The sequence below is a fragment of the Hylobates moloch genome, unplaced genomic scaffold, assembly GCF_009828535.3.
Source record: "Hylobates moloch isolate HMO894 unplaced genomic scaffold, HMol_V3 SCAFFOLD_1, whole genome shotgun sequence".
Lineage (NCBI taxonomy): Eukaryota > Metazoa > Chordata > Mammalia > Primates > Hylobatidae > Hylobates > Hylobates moloch.
In genome coordinates, this window is record NW_026652276.1 from 149,093,960 (window position 1) to 149,119,365 (window position 25,406).

Genomic DNA, 25,406 nt, shown 5'->3' on the forward strand with positions numbered 1-25,406 from the left:
GTATTCTGCCATTTTGCTTCAAAATGGGACTCATGTTCAGTCATACCCCAACAGCCCTTCTACCATCTGTTTTGAAATGCAAATTATGCAACATTTTGCTTAAATCTAGAACAATGTAGACTCTTCCTCTATGGTTGAAGATCATATTTCTTTCTTTTGGGTATTGAGAAGATAGCAGATACATTTAGAGATCTCCATGCTTAGAAATACCTCATCTGGCGATCCCTTCAAACTTATTCTTCCTTGCATAATTTTTAAAATTTTAAAAATAAATTTTAGTTATGTGAATGCTATTTTACATGACACATTCATTTGTTGGCATAATGATTATCCACTGTTCAAATTCCAGGTAGCAGATCCAGAAAGGATTAGAACACTTAGGATAATGAATTATTACATTTTCAAGGCACATCAATGCATGTTATGAAGAGGTGAGCAGAGGACATCTTTACTCCTTGCACAATCTCAGTCTCTTCATGACTTTCCCTTGTGTACAGCACCTAACACTTCATGGCCTGTGCTTTTAACATCTATTGTATGAATTTCTTCACTCTTTGTCTCTTTCGTTGTGTGTAGACTTTCCTTGCATTTTGAATTCAAACTCCCCAAGGGAGACAGACTAGGTCAGCCAGGCATTATTCAGTATAGGCTGTTCCTGTAAGGCAAGTGCTTACCCCATGTTAAGATAATTCAACATCATAAGGGCGTCAGTAGATAAATTTTCTTTCTGGAATTAGACACTTTGATTATAAAAATATAATGACCCGAATAATAAATACTAATTATAAAAATATACATATAAAATATTACATTGCTTATCCATGGGTGATACATGGAAAAGAGGCATCTCCCCTAAGTAGTTCAGGAACAAGGTAAGATTTCCAGTATCTTCATATCAGTTTATTAGAGGTATTATCCAATGTGATTATACAGATGAAACGAGTTAGATACGTAGGAATTGGAAAAGAAGAAGGGAATTTGTTTCTTATTGCTGCTGTAACAAATTACTACAAATTCTGTGGCTTAAAACAACACCTATTTATTAACCCATGTTTCAGTATCAGAAATCTGACAGGTCACACTAGGCTAAAATCAAGTTGTTGGAGGCTCGAAAGGAATATTCATTTCCTTGTCATTTTTAGCTTCTAAAGGCTGCCAATATTCTCTGGTTTGCGGTCCTTTCCTTAATCTTCGAAGTGTATCACCTCAACCTCTGTTTCCGTTGTTACATTTCCTCTCTGACTCTGACCCTGCTGCCTTTCTCTGCTTTAAGAACCCTTGTCATTACACTAGATTCACCAATAGAATCCAGGGTAATCTTCCCATCTCAAGATCACTAACTTAATCACAACTGCAAAATTCCTTTTCCCATGTAAGATAACATACATAGACTGTGGAAATTAGGATGTGAATATTATGGGGGGGGGAATATTCTCTTTACTATAAAAAGATAAAATTATCTTTTTTATCAAAACAAGAAAACTACCTATTTTTGCAGATGATATGATACTATACCAGAAAAATCTAACATAATATGCATTAAACCTAACAAAAATAATGGAAGCGTCTATTAAGCTAACGTAATATGAAATTAACATACAAAAATTAGTTGACTAATATGATAGAAATCATAATTTGCCATAGCAATAAAAATATAAATTAGAGAGAACCTTAAGAGATTTGCAAAATCTATATGAAGAAATCCTTAAAACACATCTGAAAGACACAAGAGTAGATTTGAACTAATGGAAAGACGTCATTCTTTGCTCTTGAATATGATGTGTCAACATCATAAAAGTGTCAAATAGTAACAATTTATTTTCTGGAGATATTCATATTGATTCTAAAGTATACATGGAAAAATTAGCATGGAAGAATGGTTAAGAAAATCATGAAAACAAGATTGCAGTGATAGAAACCGTGAGAAAGGACAGCAATAAGGGTCTTTAATATCTAGTCCTCAGAGATATTCAATATATTATAAGGCCTTTATCACTAAAATATTGGCTCATTAATATTAGGTTGGTACAGAAATGCAAACTTCTATGTGCAAAACTTTTAATGGCAAAAACCACAATTACTTTTGCACCAATCTAATATATTGACTTAGTGATTGATGGACAAATTATTAGAAGATAATTGAAAGTTGAGAAATACATTCAGTTACATCTGAAATTAAGTATATGATGATGTTCATACCTGAAAGCTCTGGGGAAAATAGTTTTTAAAAAAATAATTTATATTGGAAAAACTTAACTGACATTTGGGAAAATAATAAAAGTGGATCTAGATCTCAACATATACCACAACAGACTTCAAATTAAATACAGAGAAAAAGAAGAAAGAAAGAAAGAGCAAGCAAGACATATGAACAATAGAAATAAAAAGGATGAATTATTTTTTAATGGTTATGAGGCAAGATGAAAACTTTGGAATCAAGCTCCATATGCAATAAATAAAAAGGTTGATAAATTATGCTGTATTAAACATAAAATGTTGTATGGAAAAACATCACAAGCAAAGTCAAAAACCTTATGTCAAACTGGGTGTCCCAATCCCTTAGTGTAGTCTCCTCTTTTACTTGGTTCTGAACTTGGCCATGTGACTAACTTTGGCCAATTTGGTAAAGTAATACAAGCAGAAGCTTGGGAAGTGCTTGTGACTTGATAACAGTGACAGGAGGCAGCCAAATGCCTAGGCAGATGGGACAGGTACCTGGTGAAACCCCGCCTCTAAGATGAAGACAGTTTAAAGCCTGAAAGCCAAGCTACAAGTTAAATCCTCAGACTGGATGAGAACTTGACTTCCTGTTTGGCCCGCTTTTCTCTGACTAATCCCAACCCTTCACCTATTTTACATATACCTACCCTTTCCTAATTGGTTTTCTACACTGTTATGCCCATGTTTGAGTGGTGTCTTCTCTTTAAACTTTTTTGTATACTCACAAACCAATCAGCACCCACTCCCCATCCTGTTCCTATAAAGACTTCAGACTCAGTCAGTAGAGGAGGAGATGACTTGACTTCAGGGAAGAGACAACCTGACTTAGGGGAAGATGACCTGCCCTTCCCATCCCCTCTCCAGCTTTCCTCTCAGCTGAGAGATGTTTTCATCACTCAGTAACATTCTCTACCTTCACCATCCTTCAATCATCCAGGTGACCTCAATTCTTTTTGGACTCTGGACAAGAGCTTGTGACCCACCAAGTGTGGGTACCCAGAAAATCTGTCTCACTGGCCCTTTGCCCTTGCCAGTGGAGGGCAGTCACCCCACACAATGAGGCAAGGGGCCAACTGTGCTGCTAATGCACTGCCATTTGTGGATGGCAGAACTAAAGGAGCACTATAACACTCCCTCTGGGCTTCAGGGTTGTGGCACCCTCACCTGGGCACCGATGTGTTCCCCTCAAGGTGACACGCCTGGTCTGGCCATGGGCCCTACACAAAGCTTGCTTAGATGTTGGTACCCAGAGTGGCTGGCCAGATCTCACACTCACTCTTGTGCTCCTTCCTGCAAGAGGCTGAGCACAGTGGGCTGAGTAGACTCAGCAACCCTGCTGTGAGTTTGGTGAAGGGGCTGAGAAAAATCCTGCATCATTGGGGCTTGGACTTACTTGCTCCAGGGAACATTTGCTCCACCATATTAACAACACTGCTGGCCTTGCCGATGACAGACATTGTAGAGAGGAGCCCCAGCCATCCTAGTTGTCCCAGTGGAGATTTGTCCCAGTGGAGATTTGTCCCAGTGGAGATCCTTGTTATGGGAATAAACAGACATTGTAGAGAGGAGCCCCAGCCATCCTAGTTGTCCCAGTGGAGATTTGTCCCAGTGGAGATCCTTGTTATGGGAATAAAGCCAACTCCACCCAAACCTTCCTGACCAGAAGACATGACCAGGTGACCCATATAATTGTAGGCGAGAAACTGTCTGGGAGGAACTATGTTGTCAATTATTTCCTGAATAATAATGATAATTATAATTTTAAGCCTTTCAAACTCTTTCATATATATTGTCTTCATTGATCCTCTTAATACTTTAGTAAAGTATTTAGCCAGGCACAATTGTCCTCCTTGAAATACAGAAAGGTTATGTGATCTGCTCAAGATGACCCAGCTAAATGGGAAGACAGCTTGTGTGCTGCAAAAGAGCATCCATTTTTTTTTTTTTTCAATTTAGGAGACTTGAATTACTAATCTTATAACTTAGTGTTTGTTCCTATGCAAATGAATTCATCACTTGGATCCTTAGTTTACTAACTTTAGGGGGAAAAATCCCTGCATACCCTTATAATGTTTTTATGAAAATCAAATGAGGAAAAGTTTTGTGAAATGATTTGCACAAATTCTAAAACACTACACACAGTGAATCAGACTGGCTTCTTAACTTGTAGTCTAGTGTTTCACAGTGGTTAATTTAAAAAATGAAACTTTCTTGAAATCGATAAACTAGCACATTATATTTCATGGTCTTTCTATTCAAATATTTGGTCAGAACTGTATCAAAATGTCACAATAAGAGCAGTAGCCCAAGCATCATGTTATTTCAATCTACCAGAACCACATGATGGGGAAATGAAGAAAAACACTAGAGACAAGTTAAGCAGCACCATTAAAAATGATCAGTGACTTCAATCATCTCCTGTCCAGTAAGAGACTCTTTTTGAATATGAGCCATGATTTCTCAACAAAGAAGGAAGTGTTTTTGAGTGCTTTATATATGTCAGATATTCTGCAAACGCATTGCATACATTGCCTCTTCTTTTACATCTTGCAGCAATCTCTTGAAATGCTATACAATTCCCATTTTAACATGAAGACACTGAAGCCCAGGAATGTTAAACAGGGGACTCCTAAAATTTTATTACTACGTCAGGGAGCTGGGAACTAAACTCTGGTTTGTGCCCTAATTATGATTCGAAAAACAAAACAAAAACAACTTTAAAAAAGCACTAGGTTTCCTGATATTATTCAATCTGTTGTTTTGGTTGTGAAGACATTTCATTGTTGATAATTATAGTTGTGTTGCTCTTTGTCAAACAAGCATTCTTGCTATGTTTTAACTGCAATGACTAGCTCCTAAGTAATATAAGGAATGGAAATTTTAGTACAGTTAGTAAGACAACCTCATGATGATTTGTAGCATCAGCTCTATGATTCCAAAAATAGAGCTCACTGAGGCAACACAGCCTTTGGCTGACACAACAGCAAGCAAAAGTCATTCTAGCCTAAGGCTTCTAGTTGGACCTTGCATTTGTTAGAACTGCTTATGAATCTTCCTTTTCCCTTAACAAGTGGGAGCCACTATTGCCCCCTTCAGCACAGACAGTGCCTTTGATTTAAAATGCCTGTAGACTGCTTCGGCCAAAGAAGGTATTTGGGAAACCATTTTCCTCTATGGAAAAGCAAAATAACTCCTAGAGAGAAATATCCAGTAGAAATGACATTTGCAACATCTGCAACACAGCAGGGTGATCTCTGTGGACTGAATTTTCTGTCTGAAAGAGTTGTAAATGCTGAAGAGGCATAATGCAAGTGATGGATTTGTTTAGCTGTTTTCTCCAAAAGTGCTTATCTTTGAGTTTGGGTTCTAAAGAAATAATCAAAAAGGCAAGTGAATGCACCAGACTTCAGAGGTGTAAGATTGATTCGTAGAGGAAATAAACTGAAGTATTTAACTTTAGAAACAACACAGCTCAAAAGAACAGTCATAGTAGTTTTTGTCTCTCCCTCAGTTCATTTTTCTGTCTCTCCCTTCCTCCCTCATTCCTACCTCTACCTTCTCCTTGAACATGGGTTCAAATGATGATTAAAAACAGCAAAAAATAGTAATATTTCATGCCCAGTTACCTCACTTGTGTTTTATTGCTGAAAATAGCAATGAATCATGCTTGGTTTCAATGAAGTAAGTATCTTGTCCAGTGGAAGGGAGATTTGGTTTTTTTACCCATTGAGTTGGTAGTGTTTTCCCTAACATCTGCAAAGGCACTTCCACTCTCAAACTACTATAACGAATCAGAATAAAAGAGCTACAAAATTTCCAATCTCAACAACTTCCAGTTTTTGGTAAAGATATGAGATGGGATAATGGGACTTCTATATAAAAATCTATTTTTAAGTTTTTAAGTGCTTCAAAAGAAGATCCATCTCTGGGGAATGAGGATGTGATACAGACTATACAACCCTTGGTGCCACTCTCATTACATAGTCTAACCAAGTGGGAATTCAAAAGTAACTTTCCAAAGTATCATTATAAGGACATTTATGTCTGACCAGATGGATCAAGATGTCAGATTCTCATGGCCTTTGCATTGATTCAAAAAAAAGTAGACCCTTCTGAGATTTTGAAACTTTCAGCTTCTTTTCTACTAAAATATAGAATTTTGGGTTGGAATTTAATTCAAATAAAGTTATGCCTTACTTACATTACTGCATAAAATGTATACAAAAAATGCAGTCTCATCTTGAAGTATTTTGTGGCTTATTAAATAAAAGCAATATATCACAATAAGAGCAAACAAAAGAATATTGTTCTATAGAAATTAAGTTATTGATCTACCCACATATAAATGCAACAAATAACTTTTGATTGCCTATTACGTGCTCAGCTCTGTGCCTGGTTCTGGGCATATACAAGAGGTAAATGACCTTCTGCAAATTGAGATGGCTTTTTGGTGACCTCATAACATCATGGCCTAATCAAGGCTATGATTAAACAAAAATAGTCAAATGCATAGTCATGTAATAGATTTGTAGCAGCAACATACAATGCATGTCAAGGGATATGACAAATTGAGTTGGGAATTTCAACTGGAGAAGAAAGCAGAGAAAAGGTCATTGAAAACATGGCTAAGTGGCCAGGCTAGATAGTGTTCACTTCTGCTGATGTGATTAAATTGGGATGATATCCTGAACTCTCTGACACAGACAGATTATTTTAGTTTTCTGAGCAGATAATTTGATGAATAAGAAATAAAAAGTCTGTGTTTACAGCCTACATATATGAAAAAGTTATAATCTGGGCAAAAACTTACAAGTAAATCCTGGCCTTGACTGAAGGATACTGTATTATAGATGTATAGGTGTTATTATAGGAGTATTTGCCTATATCCCTCTAACAATCTTTGTGAATTATGGCACATAAAGGGCACTGATGCACCTGGTTCTTGTCACTGATTTCATGGAAGATGCTGATAATCAGTCATTATATGCTTTCCTCAGAATCTTTCTCAACACTGTGTTCTAAGCAGCCAATGGCTAACTACCAGAATTGGTAATTAATATAAAAGATTTTTGTTATTCTGCTTCTGTATGCCTAATTAGTAGTGACAAATTATGTTGTGAGATGGTAATTATTTCTCAGGACAAAAAAATGAAATGATAATCTCAATATTTATTGATCACCTTCTCTGAGTCAGTCATTGTGCATTTCAAATTACCTTTATTACCCCATTTGACTTTCAGTCCCACCTAGTGAAAAATATATTACTATCATTCCCTTATAAGAGATTAAATAACTTGCCTAAGGTCAGGTAGCTGGAAAATGGCAGAGCTGAGATTCAAATCCAGATCTGTCCAATTTGAGAGTTCAGGTTCTCACTCTCTCACCAAACCTAAAAATGCAATTTCCCCTCCCCTTTGTCAGAATGAAGTTCAGTTTTGTGGCTCTGAGTTGACTTCTCTTTTCTAGTAATATGTCTAAATTAAGCTCCCAGGGATTCCCCCTCCTACCATTGCTATTCCAGGGAAATTAGTATCTAATGTTAAGCTCATATTACATAGTTGTAGGTATTTATCAAAATTCCTGTGGGTAAATGTAGCTACATGAATACGGTAAATTGTATTTACTCATATTGTAAACATGAACATCTACGGTATGAGACACTTTGATAGTCCTTGTGAAAGATAAAAAGACAAAGCATGTGAAATTCAGCTGTACAAGACACTCAGGAGCTCACATATTTCATTTTCTTTTGTTCTGCTTTCAGAAGGAAAAATGATCTATTTCTAGTTGTAGGCTCATTGTGGACTGTAGGGAATGACTTTAGAAGATGATTTTGTTTTTAGTAAAGGCCAACTAAGTTATTCACACTCACGATCTACGACTAAACTTGCAGGATACAATCTTTCTCAAAAGCTGTGGATTACTGACAAAATAGTAAGAAGTTATTAGGCCAAATAAAGGCAAAACAAGAACCTAGAAAGGTAAGCAGAGCATGAATTTTCTGTTGCATTACAGATGCTTCCCTATTTTAGCAAATTTGTACTTTTACTTTGATGCCTTATGAGTCAAAAGGGAATAAATTAAAGCTCAGAGGACATACAAGTAAAAAGGCTTAGAGGAGAACTACTTCCAATAACATCCAGGACAGCAAAGGGCTGCACCCTCAGGATAAGAGTGAACCAAAAGCTTACCAGCCCTGCGTGGGCTTGTCGTATGGTTTCACATTGTCTGGGCAGTCTGGGAATCTCAGCTCCACATTTGCTTTAAGGTGAATCTAGACTAGAGGTGCACCAAGGCACCGAGCAGAAGCAATTGTACTTTCTTTCTGAAAATATTATAGTACATTTATCTGTACTTTAAATTATCAAAATGATTTTCTTTCTTAAAGAATAAACAGCAAATAGTCAAAATTAACAAAGCACATAAAGATATACTGCACCATCAGTGAAAAGAGACCCACAAAGATTCCTGTAAATTAGAATTTTCAGATTCAGATATGGGCTATTATATTGGAGGAAAAAAACAACTATGCTTATATGTTTTAATAAGTGAAAGATAATTTTGAAAATATATGCAAGTAATATATGCAACTTAAAGTATTAACATAGCAGATATGTAAGTTTACAGATTTTTACCAGATGAAGCTTTCAGAAATTAAAAAAAATTAATTCAAGGAACATTTTAAATAGCAAATTAGGCACAGCTGAAGAGATAATTAGAAACTTGTAGACGCATCAAAAACAAAAATAAACTAATATATGGCACTGACGAAAAAATGTTAGAAATTATAGAGAAGAGGGCAAAAGATAGAATATCAAGTGCGAAGGTATACAGTATAATTAATCAGTCTCAGAAGGAAAATAATCCCATTTTTGCTGGGGCTTTGAAAAGACAATGGTTGAAAATCTTCCAGAACTGATGACACCAATTTGCAGACTCAATATCACAACAAAGAACAAGCATATAAATAAAATAAAATCTACATCTAGAGGCTGAAATTTCACAGAACAAAGAAAATAGAAACAAATTAAAAGCAGTCAGAGTAAAAAGAGGGCAGCTATTAAATTTGCTCAGCAGCAAAAATGGAAGTCAAAATTCAAAGGAATATTTGAGATGTTTTGAAAGATTATAACTTAGAATTCTACACCAAGTCAAAATAGATTTCCAGAATGAGCTAAGAAATATTTTTATTTAAAAATACCAAATATAAAAATTCAAAAAATTGAGAGAGTTAATTATCAGCAGAGCCTTATTAAAGGAAATTGAAAAGGGTTGGGCATAGTGGCTCAAGCCTCTAATTCAAGTACTTTGAGATGCTGAATGAGGCAGATCACTTGAACTCAGGAATTTGAGATCAGCCTGGGCAACATGGTAAGACCATGTCTCTACAAAAATTAGCCAGGCATGGTGGCATGAACCTGTAGTCTCACAGGAGGCTGAGGGGGGAGGATCTCTTGATCCTGGTAGGTTGAGGCTGCAGTGAGCCATGATTGCATCTCTGTCCTCAAGCTTGGGTGACAGAGTGAGACCCTGTGTCAATAAATAAGCAAATAAAGAAATAAAATTGAAAAGGATATACTTCAAGCAGAAATAAAATGATTCCATTGGAAGATGTGAGGAAAAGAATGAATGGAGAACAAATAATGTGGTCAATAATAATCATATTAATTTTTATGGTTTTTAAACAATGTAATAAAAATAACAATGAATAATATAGAAGTTGTATTGAATTAAATGGAGGAAAATAATCTAAGGTCTCCATATTTGCAGGGAGAAGAATAAAGACATTGTTGAACTTAGACTTTGACAAGGTAAGTAAGTAAATTATATTATAATTTTTCTGGTAACCGTTAATTGGGAATATAAATAAAGATAATGCCTTTAAGCAAGTGGGGTGGAAAATACTGAAATATTTATAAATTTGACCAATCCAGTAGAAGACAAGAAAGGAGAGAAAAAGAAACAGTACAGAATGAATAGATGAAAGCACAAATAATTACCTTCCAAATGAATAGATTATTTTCTCCAATTATAAAAAAGTAATTTAAAATACAGTACAAAATCTATATACTGCTTATAAAAGAAACATGGAATATAAAGTATAAAGTGAAAGGAGAAAGGATGTATGTGCAAAAGTTAAAGGAAATCTACTACTGGAGGTGAAGACTTCACAATAAGCTTCTCATCAGCAGAAACATATAACCCTTTTCACATTTGTAGATACCTGTATCAGGTCATTCTCACATAGCTGTAAAGAACTACCTGAGACTGGATAATTTATAAAGAAAAGAGCTTTAATTGACTCAAGCTGTATAGGCTGTACAGGAGGTATGGCCGGGGAGGCCTCAGGAAACTTACAATCAATGGCAGAAGGTGAAGGGAAAGCAAACACATTTTCACATGATGGCAGGAGAGAGAGAGGGGGAAAAGGGAGTGATACCTACTTTTAAACAATCAGTTCTCATGAGAACTCACTCACTATCACGAGTACAGCAAAGGGAAAATCTGCCCCCATGACCCAATCACCTCCCACCAGGACCCACTTCCAACATTCAGGATCACAATTCAACATGAGATTTGGGTGGGGACACACAGCCAAACCATGTCAATACCTAATAACATATTCTTAACATCTATAAAGACAACATAAACACACACATACACACACACATACACACACACACACACACACACACACACTCATATGGTGTCGAAATTCATATGCAAGGAGAAATAGATAAAACCACAATATTAGTGGTGTAACTGGACCCAGGTTCCACTGCTCACTACTTGCAAGCCAAATATTAGAGGCGACCGTTGGTGGGAGGATAAGCAGATTTAATTGGAGAGCCAGCATACTGAGAAACTGGTAAACTATCATGCTAAAGAACTATCTTAAATTTTAAAATTTACCATAGGGTTTGAAAAGAGAAACTTGGTATGAGAGATATGCAAGAGTAGTGCAGGATACAGGGTCTGTGTGTCTTGTTCCTATGGCTATCTTGGGTTATTGATCTTCCTGAGGGCTTGTTGGTCTTATCTTGACTTCCATGTATGGTGGTGGGCTCATTGTTCATGACTACCCCTACTCGGGAAGATTCCACAATAGGGTCTCCTTCCCTCATTTAAGATTAGCGTTTGGTATTTCTTAAACAAGAGCATAATTAGGTAAGCATGAATTGCTAGAAGAGGGGAATGTCTGGAGCATTCCCTCAAAGGAAGGAAGTGAGTGGGGAGGGAAAGAAGAAACAAAAAGTGCATGATTTTTAAAAGTGAGGTCTCCTATTACACTACAAAATGAATTTTACTAAAATTGGCTACTGAAAAAATTTAAAAAGCTGAATGGTTCTATAAATATTTTTATAAATGAAGTTGGCAGGCAAAAAATGTTCTGTAAAGAATATTCCAAAAACCAAATGGCTTCCCTGAGAAGCTGTTCCAAATAAAGAAATAACAACAGTGTTAAGTAAACTATTCCACAGAATTAGGAGAAACAGAGGATTCTTACTCTACTCTGTCCAACATTTATCATTCAACAATTACATTGAATGTCTCTGGTGGGTACAATACGTAACTAGATGCCAAGTACATAATAGTGTAAAACACTGATAGTGTCCTGAGCTCTTCTAGTGTGGGATATATATATTAAATAAGTTAATTTAGTAATTGTTCAATCAACATTGTGAGTAGGTCTTCAAAGTTAGGTATAGGGTCCTGAACCTGTATACCAGACATTATCAGGAGCGTCAGGAAAGGTTTCAGTGAAGTAACATTCAAATTTCAATCAGAAGGAAGTTTGCTAACTGAGAAACAGGAGCAGCGGAAGCGCATTCCAGGTATTTTTTTTTTTTTAAAAGTTCCCTAATTAAACAGATAATTTTCATCTTTATTGAGATATAATTGACAAGAATTGCATATATTTGAGATGCACAACTTGATCTTTTGAGTAACATGGTCACAATAAAAGGTCACATGATTAAACCATGAAAATAAATTTAAATTACTCCACCTCTCTTTTTTGTCACTGCATCCAACTCTATGAAGCAAATGATCTTCTTAATAAAAGACTCACATCCAGAATCCTTACCTCCCCTACCCTGCAGTTCTTTTTCATACAATTCAACTTACCCAGTTCTACACCATATGAAGAAATCTCTCATATATTTAAAAAAAATCCCTTTCAATGTTCTATTATTTTTTTAGTTTTAGTTCTTTATGTTAATAATATTTATTTTATTTTTATTATACTTTAAGTTCTGGCATACATGTGCAGAATGTGCAGGTTTGTTACATAGGTATACGTGTGCCACGGTGGTTTGTTGCACCCATCAACCCGTCATCTACATTAGGTATTTCTCCTAATGCTATCCTTCCCCTAGCCCCCCAGCCCCAACAGGCCATGGTGTGTGATATTCCCTTTCTTGTGCCCATATGTTCTCATTGTCCAACTCCCACTTATGAGTAAGGACATGCGGTGTTTGGTTTTCTGTACCTGTGTTAGTTTGCCGAAAATGATGGTTTCCAGCTTCATCCATGTCCCTAAAAAGGACATGAACCCATCATTTTTTATGGCTGCATAGTATTCCATGATGTATATGTGCCACATTTTCTTTATCCAGTCTAACATTGATGGGCATTTAGGTTGGTTCCAAGTCTTTGCTATTGTGAATACTGCTGCAATAAACATACGTGTGCATGTGCCTTTATAGTAGAATGATTTATAATCCTTTGGGTATATACCCAGTAATGGGATTGGTGGGTCAAATTGTATTTCTAGTTCTAGATCCTTGAGAAATTGCCACACTATCTTCCAAAATGGTTGAACTAATTTACACTCCCAGAAACAGTGTAAAAGCATTCCTATTTCTCTACATCCTATCCAGCATCTATTGTTTTCTGACTTTTTAATGATCGCCATCTAACTGGCGTGAGATGGTATCTCACTGCGGTTTTGGTTTGCATTTCTCTAATGACCAGTGATGATGAACTTTTTTTCATATGTTTGTTGGCCACATAAATGTCTTCTTTTGAAAAGTGTCTGTTCATATCCTTGGCCCACTTTTTGATGGGGTTGTTTTTTTCTTGTAAATTTTTTTAAGTATCTTGTAGATTCTGGATATAAGCCCTTTGTCAGAGGGATAGATTACAAACATTTTTCCCATTCTGTAGGTTGCCTGTTCACTTTGATGATAGTTTCTTTTGCTGTGCAGAAGCTCTTTAGTTTAATTAGATCCCATTTGTGTATTTTGGCTTTTGTTGCAATTGCTTTTGGTGTTTTAGCCATGAAGTCTTTGCCCATGCCTATGTCCTGAATTGTATTGGCTAGGTTTTCTTCTAGGGTTTTTATGGTTTTAGGTCTTATGTTTAAGTCTTTAATCCATCTTGAGTTAATTTTTGTGTAAGGTGTAAGGAAAGGGTCCAGTTTCAGTTTTCTTCATATGGCTAGCCAGTTTTCCCAACACCATTTATTTAATAGGGAAATCTTTCCCCATTGCTTGTTTTTGTCAGGTTTGTCAAAGATCAGATGGTTGTAGATGTGTGGAGTTATTTCTGAGGCCTCTGTTCTGTTCCATTGGTCTGTATATCTGTTTTAGTAGGAGTACCACGCTGTTTTGGTTACTGTAGCCTTATAGTATAAAGTCAGGTAGTGTGATGCCTCAAGCTTTCTTCTTTTTGCTTAGGATTGTCTTGGCTATACAGGCTCTTTTTTTTGTTCCATATGAAATTTGAAGTAGTTTTTTTTTAATTGTGTGAAGAAAGTCAATGGTAGCTTAAGGGGATAGCATTGAATCTATAAATTAGTTTGGGCTGTATGGCCATTTTCACAATGTTGATTCTTCCTATCCATGAGCATGGAATGTTTTTGCATTTGTTTGTATCCTCTCTCATTTCCTTGAGCAGTGGTATGTAGTTCTCCTTGAAGAGGTCCTTCACCTCCCTTGTAAGTTGTATTTCTAAATGCTCACAAGAGAAAGCAGGAAAGATCTAAAATTGACACCCTAACATCACAATGGAAAGAACTAGAGAAGCAAGAGCAAAAAAATTCAAAAGCTAGCAGAAGACAAGAAATAACTAAGATCAGAGCAGAACTGAAGGACATAGAGACATGAAAAGCCCTTCAAAAAATCAATGAATCCAGGAGCTGGTTCTTTTGAAAAGATTAGCAAAATAGATAGACCACTAGCCAGACTAATAAAGAATAAAGGAGAGAAGAATCAAATAGACACAATAAAAAATGATATAGGGGAGATCACCACTGATCCCACAGAAATACAAACTACCATCAGAGAATACTACAAACACCTCTATGCAAATAAACTAGAAAATTTAGAAGACATGAATAAATTCCTGGACACATACAGCCTCCCAAGACTAAACCAGGAACAAGTCAAATCCCTGAATAGACCAATATCAAGTTCTAAAATTGAGGCAGTAATGAGTAGCCTACCAATCAAAAAAAGCCCAGGACCAGACGGAGTGATAGCCACATTCTTCCAGAGGTACAAGGAGGAACTTGTACCATTCCTTCTGAAACTATTCCAAACAATAGAAAAAGAGGGACTCCTCCATGACTCATTTTATATGAAGCCAGCATCATCCTGATACCAAAACCTGGCAGAGACACAACAAAGAAAGAAAATTTCAGGCCAATATCCCTGATGAACATCGATGCGAAAATCCTCAGTAAAATACTGGCAAACCAAATCCAACAGCACATTAATTAAAAAGCTTATCCACCACAATCAAATTGGCTTCATTCCTGGGATGCAAAGCTGATTCAACATATGCAAATCAATAAATGTAATCCATCACATAATCAGAACCAATGACAAAAACCACATGATTATCTCAATAGATGCAGAAAAGGCCTTCAATAAAATTCAACACCCTTCATGTAAAAACACTCAATAAACTAGGTATTGATGGAACATATCTCAAAATAATAAGAGCTATTTATGACAAACCCACAGCCAATATCATACTGAATGTGCGAAAGCTGGAAGCATTCTCTTTGAAAACTGGCACAAGACAAGGATGCCCTCTCTTACCACTCATATTCAACATAGTATTGGAAGTTCTGGCCAGAGCAATCAATCAGGCAAGAGAAAGAAATAAAAGACATTCAAAGAGGAAGAGAGGTAATCAAATTCTCTCTGTTTGCGGATAACATGATTGTATATTTAGAAAACCCCATTGTCTCAGCCCCAAAACTCTTTGATAAGCAACTTCAGCAAAGTCTCTGGATACAAAATTAATGTGCAAAAATCACAAGCATTCCTATACACCAATAATAGACAGAAAGCCAAATCCTTAGCAAAGTCCCCCTCACAACTGCTACAAAGAGAATATAGTATCAACGTTTCTATTATCTACATGCCATTTTTGCATCTTTCTCACCTCCTTGACAACAGTGGCTTTCTAGTTTTTTGTTTTGTTTTGTTTTTTAACTTTTGATCATCAATAAAGCTTTTTCTTCTAATGCTCCTGACTCACAGGAGGAAGAGGAGCATCCTCTTGCTACGTATGGCAGTATTTAACTCACAGCTGTCCACCATTTCTAACAGCATCTCATTGTATGAAATTGACACTATTTACTCATCTGTCCTGCTTCCTTCATTTTATATCTTGCAACTCAGGGACCTTTCCTATATTCTTTCATGTTTCTATCTTAATGTTTCCATTTACTGTCATTTTGTTCTGTGATTTCAACAACTATGTGACAGTCAATTATTGTAGATGTGCCTTACACGTAATCAAATTTCCTTGTACTTCATTTGTTTGTTTCTGAACATTGCTAGAAAGGCTTTTTAGAACCACACAATGTCAGAGACTGGCTAGCTATTTACCATCTATTTCCTCTTCTGTTTGGGCATGCAGGTAGACAGTATTTCTCAGCTTTCCGTGCAGTTATGTGCAATCATGTAGCTGATACACAGTGAGAAAAAGTAATGTGTGCAATGAACCCAGACCTGGACCATAAAAACTCCTGCACGTTATTCTGCATACTTTTACCCATCCATTCACTTAATGCTGATGAACAAATTAAAATGAGAAGTCAAGAAGGTGGAACTATAAAATAAAGGGTACCTGGAACTCTGAATTACTCCTGTGAGGAGAGGATCCTACTCATCAATGATTTGGATTTCATGTTAGTGAGCAAAAAAGTTCTATTTTGCCTGAGCTATTGTACATTTTGGGGAAGCTTGATTATAGTAGCTGAAATTATCTTAACTAATACATATACAAATTATTTACATTATGAATATACATTATTCAAAATGACATAACAATGTACTATTATTTAGAAGCCATTTTATTCATTTTTAATTGATTCATACTTTATTGACTTTTGGAGCTTAGTTTTGGAGATGGTGATAAATTCCTTGAGAGGACAAGGTAGATAGAGATATTCATGAGGAAAAATGGTATGTGCAATGATGGAGAATTAAATTGATGTGTGTTCATAAGCCCCTAAATTGTATAGTGGAAGAAACTGACAGGAGATAAAATTGGAATGTTAGTTCATGGCAAGATCATGAAGAATCTTTTATGTTAGGCCAAAAATTAGTAATGTAGTGATCAGGACCAAGGAATGTAGCTTAGTTGTGTCCCCAAGTTCTTTCTGCCTGGATCTTCAACCGCATTGCTCACATTACATCATAATTTTTTGTATTTGTTGAAAGCTACTTTCTGAGGCTTAGCTCTAATAAGTCAGTGGTTCTAAACTAACCACAATATGAATTCTAAGTCTTTTACCCTTAAGTTGCCCTGGTTCCTGTTTCACTCTGTTGCACAGCTACTGTTTACCAGGACTGGGTTTCTCAACTTCCTTGGCACTATTGACATTTTGAGCTGCATTATTATTTATTGCAGGAGCTTGTCCTGCACGTTGTAGGATGTTTGGCAGCATCCCTGGCCTCTATCCACTAACCCTCTAGCTGACAGTAGCACTCTCCTCCACTCCTGTACTTGTGATAACAAAACCATTTCTATACATTGTCATGTATCCCCTGGGGGACAAAATTACCCTCAGTTGAGAAAAAAACTTGTTCTAGGATTCTTATTGCCATATTTTTGGAATTCGTATAATGTCTTTATTTTGAAATATTTTTAATGGATCCTTTCTTGCTTGGGTCACCTGTTTTGCTCTTCCTTAGTGAATCACCTTATTTTAGTCAATTATATCCTCCTCTAGCTTCCTGAGACTGCGTGAGTGGTAAAATTATTGAAAAGTTGCATGCCTTAATTCCTTAATTTGAACTGTTGTGTCTGATTAAAAAAATAGTTCGCCTGGGTATACAATTCTTAGTTGGAAATCACTTTCTCTGAGAATTTTGAAGATGTTACACCACTATTGTCTAGCTTCTAACATTTCTATTGAGGGTCTGATGTAATTCTGATTTCTGAATGTGGACTCTTTTGACTTCTCTTCAGAAGCTTCTAGGACTTCTCTTTGTAATCAGTGTTCCGAAATTTCTCAGTGAGGTAGTTTTCCATGGGTCTTGTGCAGCCATTGTATTGAACTCTTGATGATCCCTCTCAATGTGAAACTTCAAATCTTTCAGCCTGAAACATTTTTAAACATTTTCTTTGTTTTTTCTTCTCCATCTTCTCTCTTTCTTTCTGTAGTTCTAAATGTTCAGTGTTTTAAGTCCTAGAATATTATTCTAATGTTTTTTATTCTTTCTGAGAGATTGTTTCAATACTTTTCTTATTGAACTTTATTTTACCATTATAATAATTTTATTTCCCAAGATTTTTGGGTTCTATTCATGACATTAAAACAAATTACCTCATGTTCTCATTTTATGAGTACAATAACTCTCAGCTCTCTGAAGTTCCAACGTTTTTTATGAGAAAAATTAAAAATTCTTTTGCTTCTTTGATGAGTTTCTCCCCCTGCCACCTTTTGTTTACTTAAGTCTTTACCCTTTATGTTAGAGGCTTGCTTCAGACCTCTAAATGAAGGCTTTCTTCTATGTCTGGCTATATGAGACTTTCCATTCAGATTTAAGACGGAGACAATAAAAATCTGATTTCAAGGTATGTGTGGCTGTGTAGGCCCTGTCTACTGGTGGGATTTACTCTATGATGCTTAATTTAGTTTTATCAGGAGATCTGCGTTTCCCAGTGTCTGCTGTTCTCCTATTCTCCTGGTACATTTCCGCAAGCAAAGAATACTTATCCAACCTCTGTCTATCAAAGAATACTCATTTATTTATTATTTTATTTTTATGTTTTGAGACGGAGTCTCGCTCTGTTGCCCAGGCTGGAGTGCAGTGGCGCAATCTCGGCTCACTGCAAGCTCCGCCTCCCAGGTTCACGCCATTCTCCTGCCTCAGCCTCTCCGAGTAGCTGGGACTACAGGCGCCCGCCACCACGCCCGGCTAATTTTTTGTATTTTTAGTAGAGACGGGGTTTCACCATGGTCTCGATCTCCTGACCTCATGATCCGCCCGCCTCGGCCTCCCAAAGTGCTGGGATTACAAGCGCGAGCCACCGCGCCTGGCAGAATACTCATTTATTAGCCAACTATTGATAGGCTGATACACCTTATGTAGCATTTTTAGATCCAACTGGGGAAAGGTGACTGGGCTTCAATGATTAGTTAATGAATATCCTTTTTTTTCCATGTGGTACCCTTTCCATTAGCAATGTGCAGTGTCCCTGATTTCATGACATGGGGAGAGAGGCAGTGACCTGACAGAAAAGGATTGGGAAAGTGATCTGTGGAATCCTGTACATTCTTCTGTAGCTAATCGATTCTCTTAATTTTCACACCACCCATTACCCTCTGTTGCAGAGGTACCTGGCTGCTGCCTTCAATTACTAAGCCTCAGTTAGCATTCTTCTGTGAAAAAAATATCAGTTGCTTTCCTTACTGATAGTGTAGTTTTCAGCTTTGAGGTACTAAGCTTCTTACCATCAATGATAGCTTGAATAATGTGCCCCAAAGATACTAAGATCTATTTCATGGAACCTGAGAATGTTACTTTATATGGCAAAAGGGGGCCTTGCATATGTAATTCAGTTAAGTATCTTCAGAGAGGGAGATTTTCCAGGTGTTTCCTAAATATAGTCATGAGAGAGGAGGGTGGACAGAGATTTGATCACAAAAGAGGAAGAAGGTGGTATGATGATGGAAACAGAGAACTGAAGATACTTTGCTGCTAGCTTTGAAGATGGAGGAAGGGGTGATGAGCCAAGAAATGCAAGGAATGCAGCTCTAGAATTTGGAAAAGGCAGGGAAAGAGATTCCATCATAGAGCTTTCTGAGGACCTGTACCCCTGCTAGCACTTTGGTTTAATCTGGTGAAACTCTTTGAGCTTCTGATATCCAGAACTGTAAGAAAATAAATGTGCATTGCTTTAAGTCACCAAATTTGAGGTATTTTTTAAAGTAGCCATAGGAAATTGATACACCTGCTTTCTAGTTTCCAAAACTCTGTTGTAGTACTGTCTTCTCACGTTGGCTTTATCCTTGTGCACTTACGTTTTTCAATCTTTCTTGTTTTTTTTTGTAGAATTCAAGGCAGAAGAAATAACTAACTTTTTAAAAATTTTCTGTGTATTTTTGTTTAATTTTCTTTGTTTTATTTAAAAATGTTTAAATGATGCCATGCACATGCAATTCCTTGAAGATGACTGCTAGATACTAAATGTATTGTTTAAGTTTGCATTTTGTGGATTGTGATGAATTTTGGCTGTTTATTTACAAAGTCTGTTAGCACTCAGAATTTCCATGAGGGAGTAGTAGATATGATTAGAGAAAATATCAGAAATAAGAGAGGAATGCCACTATTTTTAATAACATTCAATATTGTTTTGGAGCCATTTCTAAATGCAGTTAGAAAGGAAACATAAATAACTGGTATCAATATTAGGAAAAATTAAAAAAATTATCTTTGCCAATAATATGGCAAAATATTTTATTTTATTTTATTTTATTTATTTATTTATTTATTTATTATTTTTTATTGATATGGCAAAATATTTAACCTTCCTCTTGCAAATAACATTTTTAAGAGATTACAATTACAAACAAAAAGATTTCTGCAAAACAAAATGCACAGACTACAGATTTTAAATAACATACATAGATTATAAAATAAGGTAAAAATGCCTAATGTGTTTCTTGGAATAAAAGAAGGTACTAAAAGTAAAATGAAGACTGAAAGTCTACCAAAAATTAACTAGCTGATCTGAAAAAAAAAATCAGGTAAGTCTACTAAAAAGGACTACAGGACTGAAACTAGAAACTTAATAGAAAGGATATTTTTGCTTAGGGATAACTGAAGAAAGAACTAGTGAACTGAGGTATGAACAGAGTACACAGAAATATCATAGCGAGACAAATAAGATAGAAAATATAAAAGGTTAAGTGACATAGTGGATTGAGTGAAAAGTTCTATATCTAATAGCATATAAGAGAAGCAACATTAGAAGAGATAATTACAGATATTTCCTGGATTTTATGAAAGACAAAAGCCCTTCTATTTAGAAAGTTCAGTGAACTCCTCCAAAATGAATAGGTAATTCAGAGAAGATTGAATCAGGGAAATATAAATCTAAATTAAGATCGGGTACTATTACACTCAATAAATTGCTTAAAAAAATTAAAGGCCTGAACATACCAAGCATTAGTAAGGCAAGGGAGCAATGAGAACTCTCATAAATTGCTGGTAGACTGTCAGTTGACATGACTACTCAGAAAAGCAACTGGGGACCTGGTGTGGTGGCTGATGCCTGTAATCCTGGCAGTTTGGGAGGGGGAGGCAGGCTGATTGCTTGAGCTCAGGAATTCGAGACAAGCCTGGCCAACATAGTGAAACCCCTTCTCTACTAAAAATACAAAAAATTAGCTGGGTGTGGTGGCAAAGGCCTTAGTCCCAGCTACTCAGGAGGCCTAGGCACGAGAATCGCTTGAGCCTGGGGGGTGGAAGTTGCAGTGAGCCAAGATCGGGCCGCTGCACTCCAGCCTGGGAGACAGAGCAAGACTCCATGAAAAAAAAAAAAAAAGGCCGGGCGTGGTGGCTCATGCCTGTAATCCCAGCACTTTGGGAGGCTGAGGCGGGTGGATCATGAGGTCAGGAGTTCAAGACCAGCCTGGCCAAGATGGTGAAACTCCGTCTCTACTAAAAATACAAAAAATTAGCTGGGCGTGGTGGTGGGCACCTGTAATCCCGGCTACGTGGAAGGCTGAGGCAGAGAATTGCTTGAACCCAGGAGGCAGAGGTTGCAGTGAGCCAAGACCACGCCACTGCACTCCAGCTTGGGCGACAGGGTGAGACTCCGTCTCAAAAAAAAAAAAAAGCAACTGGGCAATGTCAATACAAACTAAAACTATATATACCCCTTGGCCTAGCAATCCTACTTTTGGAATTTAACCTACAGAAGTGAAAGCCTCAGGCTGGGCGTGGTGGCTCACGCCTATAATCCTAGCACTTCGGGAGGCCGAGGTGGGTGGCTCATTTGAGGTCAGGAGTTCCAGACCAGCCTAGCCAACATGGTAAAACCTTGTCTCTACTAAAAATATAAACATTAGCCTGTCATGGTGGTGCACGCCTGTAATCCCAGCCACTCGGGAGGCTGAGGCAGTAGAATGGCTTGAGCCTGGAAGGCGGAGGTTGCAGTTCACCGAGATCGAGCCACTGCAATCCAGTCTGGGCGACAGAATGAGACCCTCTTGTCTCAAAAAAAAAAAAAAGGAAGTGAAAGCATCAATACATAAGATGTTTGTTTCAACACTGTTCACAGAGGCAAAATCAAAAAGAAGAAAAGAAAAAAAAGAAAGAAAAGTATTAATGGCTAAAACTTCTTATGTAATATCATTCCATTTATGTAAAATTTTTACATGAGTGCATAAGGGATTCATGAAAAGAAAATCACAACATATTAATAGTGTTTATTAAATCTCAGGATAATTGGATTTCCATTGATGTTTTACTTTATTCTTTATTATTTTATGTATTATTGGAAGTCTATCAATAAACATGTGTTGTAAAATATATATTAGGTTGGTGCAAAAGTAATGGCACAAACCGCAATTACTTTTGCACCAACCTAATAAAAAATAATATTATGGGTTTTTTTTGTAGAATAATGAAGCAAAACCAAAAAAAGGTGAATATTTTATCAGGGCTAATATTTTATTTGCTATGTTGATGTGAAGCATCACGTATTATGAAGTTTTATTATTAAAATTGAATCTTATAAAATGAGTCAGCAACTTTAGCATGATTAATAAATATACAATTATGAATCATCTTCCAAGGTCACAAAGAACAGAGGCAGAATTTCCAAAATAGTTGACCATGCCCGAAGATGCCTTTTCTTATCTGGCAAAGAGAAAGCCACTTCAGAATAAAGGTTACAATCATATGCCTTAGCATTCACAAAGCCATTGATGTATTCCTTCATCAATTCAAATTTAAGCTCCATTATAATGTAAGTGCATAAGGGCAAAGGCTTCATTTATCTCATTCCCAGTCATCTGCCCAGTATCTAGCACAGTGACTGCCTCATCACAGAAACTCAATAAATATTTAATAAAGGAGGGAACGAACTTACACATTCATCCAAGATACAACTTTTTTACTTTTGTTATTTTATTATTTAATATTCACTCTAAATTTTCCCATATGTATTTGTTTAGTAATGACTATGTTCAAAGGAGTTAAACATGAATATTAGAGTAAGTAATTAGAACAAATTCTAATTTGAGCCTTTCTATGTATCAGATATTGTTCTAAGGGCTTTATTTATATTAGCTTATTTAATCTTCAGAGAATATTACTCCAACTTTACAAATGGTAATACCGAGGCACTTCATTTGTCTAAGTTTCCACAGCTACCAAGTTGCAGATCCAGGATTTGACTCCAGGTGGTCTATGTCTACAGTTAACCTTTCCCTCCAATCATATACTGAATCTCTAAGAATATAAGCATGCTGAAAAATGCTAGACCAGACATTCACAATTGGCACAGCTTGGTTTTATTTTCTCTGCTAATGAAGGGTTGGCTTCATTGTTACTTAAGCAGCCCCAGAGCGGTGCAGTCCACGGAGATAGCTTAGTTAGGTAGGAGGTAGAACAGATGTGAACAACTTGCTGTGTAAACCAGTTGGGTAAAGATAATTAACAAGAGAAAAACTAAATGATGCCTTGAGTCTAGGGAGACAAAGGGCAAAGGCCAGATCAGAAGGCCAGAGGCCCATGTGAGGATAGATTTGAGAGGATGAGGTTTGACTAAGGTGAAGAGGAGCAGACAGATGTGCTTGACCCTGTACACAGAAGTGCAAACCAGAATATTGGTGTTTAGACAAGAAAAAGAGCTCAGCCTAGGGAAATTGCCAAGAATTAAATATCAGTTCTGTGTAACAGCAAGAAATGTAACAGCAGGAGATGGGCTTGTTTAGACATTTACTAAAGAAGTGAATGAACTTCCACATTCATTCAATATATAATTTTCTTGCTTTGTGATCCTCTTATTTAATACTGACTCTAAAATGAATATTTTAGCATCAGCAAAGAGACTGATGCTCAACCACAGATTTTCTGATGTACCACCTACTGTATCCATTTAACCCCAGGTATGAACTGGCTTGGAGAGCAGATAGGTCTGAGAGAGGAGGTAGAGTTGTTAACAACAGTTGAATGGAGCTCAGGGTTGGGGAAACAAAAAGCTAAACATGTTTTCCTATAGACTTAATTTTTATTCGTTATTGCTTTAAAAACATTTGCCAAGTAATCTGTGTTCACTGATAAGCAAAAGAAGAGAAGGAACCTTTACAATTCTACCACCTAAAATATTGCTATTAAAAATGATGTGTAAACTTGTGTTAAAAATATTGCTATAAAAATTTTCAAACATGCACAAAAGTAGAGTGATTAGGAAGATGTGCTCTCATGTACTCATTACTCCGCTTCAACATTCTACCATTTCTGTTTCTTCTATTCGCCTACCATATCTCTTTCTCTCTGTCTCTCTATCCCTTTGTCTGTCTTTTTCTCTCACTCTCTCTCTCTCTCACACACACACACATGAAAACAAAATTGTCATAGCTCCCAGAAATGTCAAAAATGTCCTTTTCTTAATATAATACTATAATCATCAATAAATTAGCATGTAAATAAAACTATATTTAAATCAAGATTTTTTTCTGGTTCATATAATTCCATTCTTTGGCTACATCATGCGTTGTTTATTGCATTTTATTTATGCTTACCTTGTTTCTAATTTTTTGAAATAAGTAACACTGCCATACATATAGACATATACACATATACACACATAATAAAGTATTTACTTCTTGCTGCCATACACACACACACACACACATACACACACGTATACGATTTTAGTTATGTCATTAAAATAAATTGCTAGACGTGGAATTGCTGGGTCAAAAAATATTTGTATTTTTATTGTCAAATAGCACTCCAGAATTTTTTTTACACTTTCACACTCTTACCAACAGTGTGTGGGTAAGCATGTTTCTTCATTGCCTCCGTAATACTGAGTAATTTTGTTCTTTTTAATATTTTTTCAAGTTGATTTTTTAAAGTAGTCTCTTATTGCTTAAATGTACAATTCTTTGAATATTATTGATATTAGATATTTTTATATTTATGAGCCAAAAGACATTTCCCACAGCAAATGAGAAATGTGACTGAAATTAAAAAGACTATTATGTATTCTGTTTTGTTTCATTACACTGTTAATCCTTGTGGGTTTTTCTAGATACATTTAACAAAGGAAAACTGCATTCCAAAGATATGTGTCTATTATTTAATTTGCTGAAGAAGAATGAATTGCTTTAAAGATGATTGCTTAGTAAATTAGATTAACTATATTTAGCATTCGGTTCCACCGACATTGAGGTTTATATCCATCAAATATGAATGTTACCTAAATGCATTCTTGCTTTCAATTGTTGTCACTTTATGATTGGGTGTTTTCCACTTTAAAAGACTCATTATTTGAGTATGTTATATAATGGTTTGATAGTTTATAGAATCTTAAAATCTAGTCAATAGAGCACTAAGTTGCATCCATACATAACCTCATTTCAAAAAAATAGAGCTGTGTTATAGTAAAAGGAAGTATAAAAATATCGTCTTGTCTAATGTCTGTGTGCTTTTTTCCCCCAGAAAGATAATTAATCCATGGCTGTCAACGTGTTA

General features: G+C 36.2%; 1 long non-coding RNA gene across 1 annotated transcript in view; it reads left to right on the top strand.

The window, feature by feature from the left end:
- The window catches only part of LOC116813266 (uncharacterized), a 246,379-nt gene that overhangs the window by 109,559 nt on the left and 111,414 nt on the right, over nucleotides 1–25,406 (top strand). Inside the window, exon 3 of the long non-coding RNA XR_004370937.1 lies at nucleotides 9,991–10,031. This is a non-coding gene — a long non-coding RNA (uncharacterized LOC116813266). The remainder of the gene's footprint in view (nucleotides 1–9,990; nucleotides 10,032–25,406) is intronic.